Source organism: Heterodontus francisci, chromosome 9 (assembly GCF_036365525.1).
Source record: "Heterodontus francisci isolate sHetFra1 chromosome 9, sHetFra1.hap1, whole genome shotgun sequence".
Lineage (NCBI taxonomy): Eukaryota > Metazoa > Chordata > Chondrichthyes > Heterodontiformes > Heterodontidae > Heterodontus > Heterodontus francisci.
The window spans coordinates 69,030,248-69,041,812 of record NC_090379.1 but is presented as its reverse complement, the minus strand read 5'-3'; the positions used below and the strand labels follow the sequence as shown (position 1 = coordinate 69,041,812).

The 11,565-nt window shown below is 43.3% G+C and overlaps 1 protein-coding gene across 6 annotated transcripts in view; it reads left to right on the top strand.

Annotated features, from left to right (window-relative positions):
• ralgapa1 (Ral GTPase activating protein catalytic subunit alpha 1) overlaps positions 1-11,565 on the top strand; it is a 382,583-nt gene that overhangs the window by 332,042 nt on the left and 38,976 nt on the right. The gene's annotated exons all lie outside the window — the stretch shown is intronic.

Genomic DNA, 11,565 nt, shown 5'->3' with positions numbered 1-11,565 from the left:
TCTGTCTCCCTCTCTCTCTCTGTCTTCCCCTCCCTCCCTCTCTCTCTCTCTGTCTCCCTCTCCCTCTCTCTCTCTGTCTTCCCCTCCCTCTCTCTGTCTCTCTCTGTCTCCCTCTCTCTCTCTCTCTCTGTCTCCCTCTCTCTCTCTCTCTCTGTCTCCCTCTCTCTCTCTGTCTGTCTTCCTCCCCCTCTCCCTCTCTCTCTCCTGTCTCCCTCTCTGTCTCTCTCTGTGTCGCTCCGTCTCTGCTGCGCGCTGTCTGTCTCTGTCAGAGGACAGGATGATGCAAGGTGTTTCCTACCATTTCCAGCAAATTATCATCAGCATGAAGGTTTATTATTCACTCCAGGCTCAGTTACTGGTCAGCATTTCAGGTCAATGACCTTTTATCAGAATTGGAAGAATTTAGAGATCTCGCAGGTTTTAAGCAAGTACTTATGCAGGGAAAGGGGTGAATGAAGAAAAGGGAAGGTCTTGATAGAGTGGAGGGTAGGTGTGGTGAAATGACAAAGGGCTGATGGTGCAAGGCAAAAAGGTGTGTTAACGGACAGGTAAAGGAGCAAGGGATGGGTCGAGAGGAGGTGTGAATGGGAATCACAGAGTCATCACCAACAGTTGCCATCTGAAAAAAATGCTGACGGAGATTATGATCTGAAATTGTTGAACTCTCTGTTAAGCCCAGAAGGTTGTAATGTGCCAAATCGAAAGATGAGGTGATGTCCCTTGAGCTTCAGTTGAGCCTGGGTGGAACAGTGTAAGAGGCCACGGTCAAATTGGGACTGTGGTGGAGAATTAAAATGACAGCTAAAATCTTGGAGTCACGCTGGGCTGAGTGGAAGTGTTCAATGAAGCACTCAGCCAATCTGTGTTTTGGTCTCCCCAATGCAGATGAGACCAAATCGTGAGCAGCAAATACAGTGTACTAAATTGACTGTACAGTCAAGAAAGGGAATAGTCAGAGATGGACCATGTGAAGGCAAGGGAAATGTGGAAATTGGGAGCAAAGTTGAAGAAATTTTCCAGTTCGGGACGGCACCAGAAAATGACCCGATTCAGTCATCATACTGGAAAAAGTGGTGTGAATAAAGGGGCCAGAGTAGGACTGGAATAAAAAATGTTCTAAACATGCCAAAGAAGGCAGGTGTAGTTCTGTATGTGGGTTCCTGTAGCAATAGGTTTTATTTCAAAAAAGTGAGTGGAGTCAAAGGAGAAGTTGTCCAGTTTGAAAACAAGTTCAACCAGGTGGAGAAGCTTTGTGGTATTGGAGCTGGTTGGGCCTCCATTCAAGGAAGAAGCCAAGAGCCCTGGTAAAGGATGGAGGTGTGGAGGGATTCGATGTCCATGGTGAAAAGGAGACGGTTAGAGCCTGGAAACTCTTAAAGTGGTGGAGTTAGTTGGAAGAATTGCATTTTTATAAATGACCTGGAAGAGGGTGTAGAAGGGTAGGTTAGTAAATTTGCGGATGACACGAAGGTATGTGGAGTTGTGGATAGTGCCGAAGGATGTTGTAGGTTACAGAGGGACATAGATAGGCTGCAGAGCTGGGCTGAGAGATGGCAAATGGAGTTTAATGCGGAAAAGTGTGAGGTGATTCACTTTGGAAGGAGTAACAGGAATGCAGAGTACTGGGCTAATGGGAAGATTCTTAGTAGTGTAGATGAACAGAGAGATCTTGGTGTCCAGGTACATAAATCCCTGAAAGTTGCTACCCAGGTTAATAGGGCTGTTAAGAAGGCATATGGTGTGTTAGCTTTTATTAGTAGGGGGATCGAGTTTCGGAGCCACGAGGTCATGCTGCAGCTGTACAAAACTCTGGTGAAACCGCACCTGGAGTATTGCGTGCAGTTCTGGTCACCGCATTATAGGAAGGATGTGGAAGCTTTGGAAAGGGTGCAGAGGAGATTTACTAGGATGTTGCCTGGTATGGAGGGAAGGTCTTATGAGGAAAGGCTGAGGGACTTGAGGTTGTTTTCGTTGGAGAGAAGGAGGAGGAGAGGTGACTTAATAGAGACATATAAGATAATCAGAGGGTTAGATAGGGTGGATAGTGAGAGTCTTTTTCCTCGGATGGTGATGGCAAACACGAGGGGACATAGCTTTAAGTTGAGGGGTGATAGATATAGGACAGACGTCAGAGGTAGTTTCTTTACTCAGAGAGTAGTAGGGGCGTGGAACGACCTGCCTGCAACAGTAGTAGACTCGCCAACTTTAAGGGCATTTAAGCGGTCATTGGATAGACATATGGATGAAAATGGAATAGTGTAGGTCAGATGGTTTCACAGGTCGGCGCAACATCGAGGGCCGAAGGGCCTGTACTGCGCTGTAATGTTCTAATTCTAATTCTAAATGTAGAAGTAGTTTAATCCGAAACTAGGGTCTTAAATCGAAAAGGAATCTACAAAAGTATGAGGGGCAAATTGGCTGTGCTGGATTGGGAAACTACATTAAAAGATATGATGGTAGACAGGCAATGGTCAGCATGTAAAGAATTAAGACCATAGTTTACAACAAATTTATGTTCCTTTGAGGCACAAAAACCCAGAAGGAAAGGTGATCCAACCATGGCTAACAAGAGAAGTTAAATAAAAACAAAACGTGCTGGAAATGCTCAGCAGGTCAGGCAGCATCTGTGGAGAGAGAAGCAGAGTTAATGTTTCAGGTCTGTGACCTTTCATCGGATAAGTTAAAGATTGTATTAGATCAAAGGAAGAGGCTTATCAACTTACTCAAAAAAGTAGTAAGCCTGAGGATTGGTAGCATTTTAGAATTCAGCAAAGGAAGACCAAGAAACTGATAAATAGAAAATAGAACATGAAAGTAAACTAGCAAGAAACAAAAATGGACAGTAAAAGTTTTATAGGTATGTAAAAAGAAAAAAGATTAACAAAGACAAATGTGGTCTCAGGACAGGTGGAGACAGGAGAATTTATAATGGAGATTAAGGACATGGCAGAGAAACTAAACAAATATTTTGTGTCTGTTTTCACGGAGGAAGCTACAAAAATATTTCCAAGAATACTAGTGAACCAAAGGACTAGCCGAGAGAGAATGAGGGACAGAAAGAAATTAGTATTGGTAAAAAAGCAGTACTGGAGAAATTAATGGGACTGAAAGTTGATGGATCCCTTGGACCTGATGATCTACATACCACAGTGTTGAAAGAGGTGGCTATAGCGATGGTGGATGTGTTGGTGGTCATCTTCCAAAATTCTATAGATTCTGGAACAGTTGCTGCAGATTGCAAATGTAATCCCATTATTTAAAAAAGGAGGGAGAGAGAAAACGGGGAGCTACAGACCTGTTTGCCTGAAATCAGTAGTAGGGAAAATGCTAGAATATTATAAAGGATGTGATATCTGGACACTTAGAAAATAATGGTAGGATTGGGCAGAGTCAACATGGATTTATGAAAGGGAAATCATGTTTAACAAACTGTTCGAGTATTTTTGAGGATGGAACTAGCAGAATAGATAAGGCAGAACCAGTGGACGTGGTGTATTTGGATTTTCAGAAGGCTTTCGATAAGGTCCCATACAGGAGGTGAATAAGCAAAATTACAGCACATGGCATTTGGGGCACATGAGTTCCGAAGAAGGGTCACTGACCCGAAACGTTAACTCTGCTTCTCTTTCCACAGATACTGCCAGACCTGCTCAGTATTTCCAGCATTTCTTGTTTTTATTTCAGATTTCCAGCATCCGCAGTATTTTGCTTTTATTATTAGAGCACATGGCATTTGGGGGCATGGATTGAGCATTGATACACAGACAGAAAACAGAGTAGGAATAATCAGGTCATTGTCAGGTTGCTGGGCTGTGACTAGTGGGGTACCGCAAGGATCAGTGCTTGGGCCCCAGCTATTCACAATCTATATCAATGATTTGGATGTGGGGACCAAATGTAACATTTGCAAGTTTGCTGATGGCAAAAAAACTAGGTGGGAATGTGAGTTGTGAGGAGGATGCAAAGCGGCTTCAAGAGGAATTAGACAGGCTAAGTGGGTGGGAAAGAACATGGCAGATGGAATATAATGTGGAAAAATGTGAAGTTATCCACTTCGGTAGGAAAAACAGAATTGCAGAGTATTTATTAAATGGTGAGAGATTGGGAAATGTTGATTCCAAAGGAACCTGAATGTCCTTGTTCGTAAGTCACTGAAAGCTAACATGCAGGGGCAACAAGCAATTAGGAAGGCAAATAATATGTTGGCCTTTATTGAAAGATGATTTGAGTACAGGAATAAAGATGTCTTGCTGAAATTGTTATAGAGCCTTGGTGAGACCGCACCTGGAGTATTGTAAAAGCAAAATACTGCAGATGCTGATGAAAGGTCACGGACCTGAAACGTTAACTTTGCTTCTCTCTCCACAGATGCTGCCAGACCTGCTGAGTATTTTCCAGCACTTTTTGTTTTTATTCCTGGAGTATTGTATAGCAGTTTTCAAGTTCTGGGCACCACACCTGGTGAAGATTAACCAGCATGATGCCGAAGGAGTTAAATTGAAGGCAGGTTGCATAAATTTGAATTCACTCAGCAGGTCTGGCAGCATCTGTGGAAAGAGAAGCAGAGTTAACTTCGGAAGTTCCGAAGAAGGGTCACTGACCCGAAACGTTAACTCTGCTTCTCTTTCCACAGATGCTGCCAGACCTGCTGAGTGAATCCAGCATTTCTTGTTTTTGTTTCAGATTTCCAGCATCCGCAGTATTTTGCTTTTATTGCATAAATTTGGCTTGTATTCCCTTGAATATTGTATACAAATAATAAAAGGTGGATCAAGAAAAACTATTTCCCATGGTGGGGGAATCCTGAGTAAGGTTAGTATTATCTTAATATTAGAGCCAGGTTATTAAGGAGGGAAATAGGGAAGCACTTTTTCGCACAAAGGTATTTGAAGTCTAGAACTCTGTCCCCAAAAGGCTGTGGTTGCTGGGTTAATTAAAAATTTCAAGACTGAGGTTGGTAGATCTTTGTTATGTCGGAGTATTAGGAATACAGATCAAAGGTGGGTAGATGGAGTTGAGGTACTTAATTGAATGGGAAGAACCGCCTCGAGAGGCTGAATGGCTTACTCCCATTTCTCTGTTCTTAATGACAACGAGAATGCTAATTATATATTATGGATAGAGCTTTCCTCATCTTTTGAATGAATTTTAAGCTCCCATCCTATCTACCGATTTGTTCTCTTTTTGATCTATCGTGACCTGGAGCCACGTTTTACTGTGAATAGCTTTGTATTCACTTCTATACTACTGTACTATTTGTGTACTCAACAGCTGTGTAGTTATTGCTGCTACTTTTACTGGTCAAAATAAATTGTGTAGCCCTACCTATGATCATGGCTGTGGTGGAGCAAAGCAGGTGAAAGTAATTTGACATCTAGGGTATGTTTTTTCTAAATTGTAGTGATAGCACTTCCTAATTATATGTAGAGCCTGCATTCAATTAGAAATGCTTCAAAATTGAAATGTCAAATTTCATATTTAGCCTTGACATTTTAATTTCAGTTTGATGCAATTATGTTATCAGCACCTCCTAAAGGTATCCTCCAGGTTCAATTGCTTTTGGTTTGTTGGTGAGCTCCAAGAATTGATATAACCTGGAAAGAATTGAATTTGAATTTTTTTTTTTAATAAAGATTGAGATATCAAAGAAGAATCATCAGCATCTTCTAGTCATTTCAGTGTAATTTAGATTTGTCTTGCTTCTAGTACAATAAGATCATTTTACAGATGGGTGCTGGCATGTTGTATTGATCAAAGTACAACACAGACCTTTTATTGTGCCAGACTGAAGCATAGATTGCATCTTTTTATTGAAAAGAATCTGTGCAGTCTACTGTCATGCAAGCTGAAGTGAGTGAATTCTAAGGCTATCAATTAATATTTGCTTTTTTCCCACCACATTTCTAACATGATGCAAAATGCACTTGAAGCACTGAAATGAAATTTATCACTGCAGCAATTTAAAAGTCTTAAGTTAGATTTTTATTCTAGCTATGATCATTAGTTTTTCTTAGACTATAGTAGAAATAATGATTGCTTTGTTCAAAGATTCTAGTAATATCGGGGGAGGCAGTGGCATAGAATGATAGAAATTTTACAGCACAGAAAGAGGCCGCTTGGCCCAATGTGTCTGCACCAGCCGAAAAATGAACCACCCAGCCTAATCCCACCTTCAAGCATTTGGTCCGTAGCCCAGCAGGTTACGGCACTTAAGATGCATGTCAAGATGCCTTTTAAATGAGTTGAGGGTTTCTGTCTCTACTACCCTTTCAGTTAGTGAGTTCCAGACCCCCATCACCCTCTGGCTGAAAAAAGTTTTACTCATCTCCGCTCTAATCTTTCTACCAATCACTTTAAATCTATGCCCCCAGGTAACTGACCTCTCTGCTAAGGTAAATAGGCCCTTCACATCCATTCTATCCAGGCCCCTTACAATTTTGTACATTTCAATCAAATCTACCCTCAGCCTTCTCTGTTCCAAGAAGAACAACCCCAGCCTATCCAATTTTTCCTCATAGCTGCATTTTTCCAGTCCTGGCAACATCCTCGTAAATCATCTCTGTACCCTCTCTAGTGCAAGTACATCCTTGCTGTAATGAGGTGACCAGAACTGCACATAGTACTCAAGTTTTGGCCTAACTAATGATTTATACAGTTCCAGCATAACCTCCTTGCTCTTGGATTCTATACTTCAGCTAATAAAGGAAAGGATTCCATATGCCTCCTTAACCACCTTATCGATCTGTCCTGCTACCTTCAGGGATCTATGCACATTCCCTCCAAGTTCTCTCACTTCCTCTACACCTCTCAGTATTCTCCCTTTAATTGTGTATTCCTTTGCCTTGTTTGACGTCTCCAAATGCATCACCTCACACTTCTCCAGGTTGAACTCCATTTGCCACTTTTCTGCCCACTTGACTAATCCATTGAAATCTTCCTGCGATCTACAGCGATCCTCCTCGCTATCAACCACACAACCAATTTTTGTGTCGTCTGCAAACTTCTTGATCATGCCTTCTACATTTACGTCCAAATCATTAATATATAGCACAAAAAGCAGGGGACCTAGTACTGAGCCCTGCGGAATGCCACTGGAAACAGCCTTCCAGTTGCAAAAACACCAGTCAACAATTACCCTTTCTTTCCTGCCCCGAGCCAATTTTGTATCCAGCTTGCTACATTTCCCCGGATCTCATGGGCTTTTATTTTTTTTAACCAGTCTGCCATGTGGGACCTTGTCAAAAGCCTTGCTAAAATCCATGTAGACCACATCAACTGCACTACACTCATCATTCCTCCTTGTTACTTCTTCAAAAAACATTCAATCAAGTTAGTCAGACAAGATCTTCCCTTAACAAATTAGGCTGACTATCCTTGATTAATCCGTGCCCTTCTAAGTAACAACTTATCCTGTCTCAGAATTGATTCCAATCATTTGCCCACCACTGAGGTTAGACTCACTGGCCTGTAGTTATTCGGTCTATCCGTCGCTCCCTTTTTAAACAAAGCTACAACAATAGCAGTCCTCCAATCATCCGGCACTACACCTGTATCAGTGAGGATTGGAAAATGATGGTCAGACCCTCTGCTATTTCCTCCCTGGCTTTTTTTTTTTTAACAGCGTGGGGTACATTTCATCCGGCCCTGGTGATTTATCCACTTTCAAGGATGCTAATCCCTTAATACGTCCTTTCTCCCTATGTTTATCACATCCAATACTTCACACTCCTCTTCCTCCTCAACTACAATATCTGCATCGCCCCCTCTTTTGTAAAGACACGCAAAGTATTCTTTAAGAAGCAAACCAACGTCTTGCGCCCCAACACAGTTTACTTTTTTGGTAATTTATGGGCCCTACTCTTTCCTTAGTTATCTTCTTACTCTTAATGTATTGGTAAAACATCTTTGGGTTCACCTTGATTTTGCTTGCCAATATTCTTTATTGCCCCCTGTTTGCTATCCTCATTTCCTTTTTGATTTCACCCCTCCACTTTCTATACTCCTCTCTACTTTCTGTAGTATTGAGTTCTTAGTGTCGGACATAAGCTTTCCTTTTCTGCCTTATCTTGCCTGTAAGCTCCTTGACGTCCATGGGACTCTAGATTTGGTCGTCCTACCCTTTTTCTTTGTGGGAACATATTTACTCTGAACCCCTTGAATCTTCCCCGGCACTGATTTACTTTCAAGTAGCTTTATCCAGTCCAGTTTTGCTAAATCACTCCTCAGTTTAGTAAAATTGGCCTAGCCCCATTGAGAACGCCAACTCCTGTTCTATCTTTTTCCTTTTGCATAATTATGTTAAAACACAAGAAATAGGAGCAGAAGTAGACCATGGCTGATCTTGGGCTTCAGTTCCACTTTCCTGCCCGTTCCCCATATCCCTTGATTCCCTGTGAGACCAAAACTCTATCTATCCCAGCCATAAACTTATTCAATGATGGAGCATCCACAACCCTCTGGGGTAGAGCATTCTGAAGATTCACAACCCTTTGAGTGAAGTAATTTCTCCTCATCTCAGTCCTGAATGATTGACCCCTTATCCTGAGACTGTGTCCCTGTGTTGTAGGTTCCCTGACCAGTGGGAACAATCTCTCAGCTTCTACCCCATCAAGCCCTTTAAGAATCTTGTATGTCTCAGTTAGATCGCCTCTCATTCTTCTAAGCTCCGGAGAATACAGGCCCAATTTACTCAGCCTCTCATCATGGGACAATCCTCTCATCCCAGGGACCTATCTAGTAAATCTTCGCTGCACTGTCTCCAGATGCACCAACACTCTCCTCAGTATTCAGAACTGAATTCTGGTTGGAGAGTTGAGGGGGCCTCTCCTGTACTACCTGCCTGGTTCTTTCTGACTGTCAGGTGGACTCCCATTCCTTCTCTCCCTGCATACCTTTAAGCTGTGGTCACATCTATAAAACTGCTATCCACATAGCTCTCATTCTCATGGATGCACCGCAGTGTCGCCAACTGCTCAAGTTCCGAAACCCAGACTTCAGCTGCTGCAATTTTGACAACCTTTCCTGCACATATGGTTATCCAGGACACGGGAAGCGACTTGGAGCTCCCACATAGCACAGAAGGTGCACTCTGAAGGTTGAAGCAATCCTGCCAATCCTTTATTTATTTGACCATTTGCTACCGTTAAAAAAGAAACCTTACCAATGCTAAAACACCTTACAACTATGAATAAAACCTTACTAGTACTGATAAATCCTACTACCAATCAACACAGTTCACTAGTTAAAATAAAGCTTACTTTAAAAAAAATTCTCGCCAGCTACACATTTCTTCCTTATCAATTCATATTTTTTCTCGTTTTTAGTCTGCCAGTTGTTGAGACGCTGTCCCTAAGCTGCACTACTCACCAGCCAATCACCTGCCTGCTTCCTTGTGATGTCGCACCTTTTTTTTTCTCTTTCCTAATGCTGGCTCTGACTGGCTACAGGTGAAAGCTAGCCCCGCTGTTTCGCTGATTCGTGTTGCTCCGACTGAACTCTTGCCTTCCTTCCTTCTCACTATTTATAGCCCCGCTGGTTCATGCTGCTCTGACTGAACTGTAGTGGTAATGTCACTGGACTAGTATTCCGGAGGCCCAGGCTAATGCTCTGGGGACATGGGTTCCAATTGCATCGCGGCAGAAGGTGAAATTTGAATTCAAATTAATAAATCTGGAATTAAAAAGCTATTCTAATGGTGACCATGAAACCATTGACGATTGTTGTAAAAACTCATCTGGTTCACTAATGTCCTTTAGGGAAGGAAATTGCCACCTCTATCTGGTCTGGCCTACATGTGACTCCAGACCCACAGCAATGTGGTTGACTCTTAAATGCCCTCTGAAATGGCCTGGCAAGCCTCTCAGTTGTATCAAACTGCCATGATGCCTAAGAAAGGAATGAAACTGATGCGAGGGATCGACCTAGGCACTGGAAATGACCATGGAAAACCCAGCCCATCGACTGCAAAGTCCTCCTTACTAAAATCTGGGTCCTTGTGCCAAAATTGGGAGAGCTATCCCACAGACTAGGCCAGCAACAGCCTGACATAGTCATACTCTCGGAATCATACCTCACAGACAATGTCCCAGCCATTATATCTCTGGGTATGTCCTGTCCCATTAGCACAGTGGTATACAGTCGGGAGAGAGGGAATTGCCCTGAGAGTCCTCAACATTAACTCTGGAGCCCATGAAGTCTCATGGCGTTGGGTCAAACATGGGCAAGGAAACCTCCTGCTGATTAGCTGATTACCACCTACTGCTCCCTCCCCCACCCCCCAGCTGATGAATCAGTGCTTCTTCATGTTAAACACCAATTGGAAGAAGCACTAAGGCTGGCAAGAGCACAGAATGGGGAACTTTATTGTCCATCACAAAGAGTGGCTCGGTAGCACCACTAATGACCGAGATAGCCAAGTCCTAAAGGACATAGCAGCTAGACTGGGTCTGCAACAGGTGGTGAGGGAAAAACCTACTTGACCTCGTCCTCCCCAATCTACCTGTCGCAGATACATCTGGCGATGATAGTATTGGTAGGAGTGACCCTCTCACAGTCCTTGTGGAGACGAAGTCCAGTCTTCACATTGAGGATACTCTCCATGTTGTGTGGCACTACCATGTGCTAAATGGGATAGATTTCGAACAGATCTCACAGCTTAAAACTGGGCATCCATGAAGCGCTGTAGGGCAGCAGCAGAATTGTATTCAACCACAATCTGTAACCTCATGGCCCAGCATATCCCCCGCTCTACCATTACCATCAAGCCAGGGGACCAACCCTGGTTCAATGAAAAGTGCAGGAGGGCATGCCAGAAGCAGCTCCAGGCATACCTGGTGAAGCTATAACACAGGGCTACTTGCATGTCAAACTGCGGAGGCAGCATGCGATAGACAGGGCTAAGCAATCCCACAACCAACGGATCAGATCTAAGCTTTGCAGTCTTGCCACATCCAGTCGTGAATGGTGGTGGACAATTAAACAACTAACAGGAGGAGGAGGCTCCACAAATATCCCTATTCTCGACGATGGGGGAGCCCAGCACATCAGTGCAAAGGAAAATGCTGAAGCATTTGCATCTATCTTCAGCCAGAAGTGCTGAGTGGATGATCCATCTCTGCCTCCTCCTGAGGTCCCCAGTATCTCAGATGCCAGTTTTCAGTCAATCCATTCACTTCATGTGATATCAAGAAACGGCTGAAGGCACTGGATACTGAAAAGGCTATGGGCCCTGACAACATTCTGACAATAGTACTGAAGACTTGTGCTCCAGAACTAGTCGTGCCCCTATCCAAGCTGTTCCAGTGTGGCTACAACGCTGGCATCTGCCTGGCAATGTGGAAAATTGCCCAGCTATGTCCTGTCCCCAAAAAGCAAGACAAATCCAACCCAACCAATTAACACCCCATCAGTCTACTCTCAATCATCAGCAAAGTGAGGGAAGGGGTCGTCAACAGACACTGGCCTGAAACGTTAACTCTGCTTCTCTCTCCACAGATGTTGCCAAAGCTGCTGAGTATTTCCAGCATTTCTTGTTTTTATTTAAATGTTTTGATTGCTTTGTCCTGA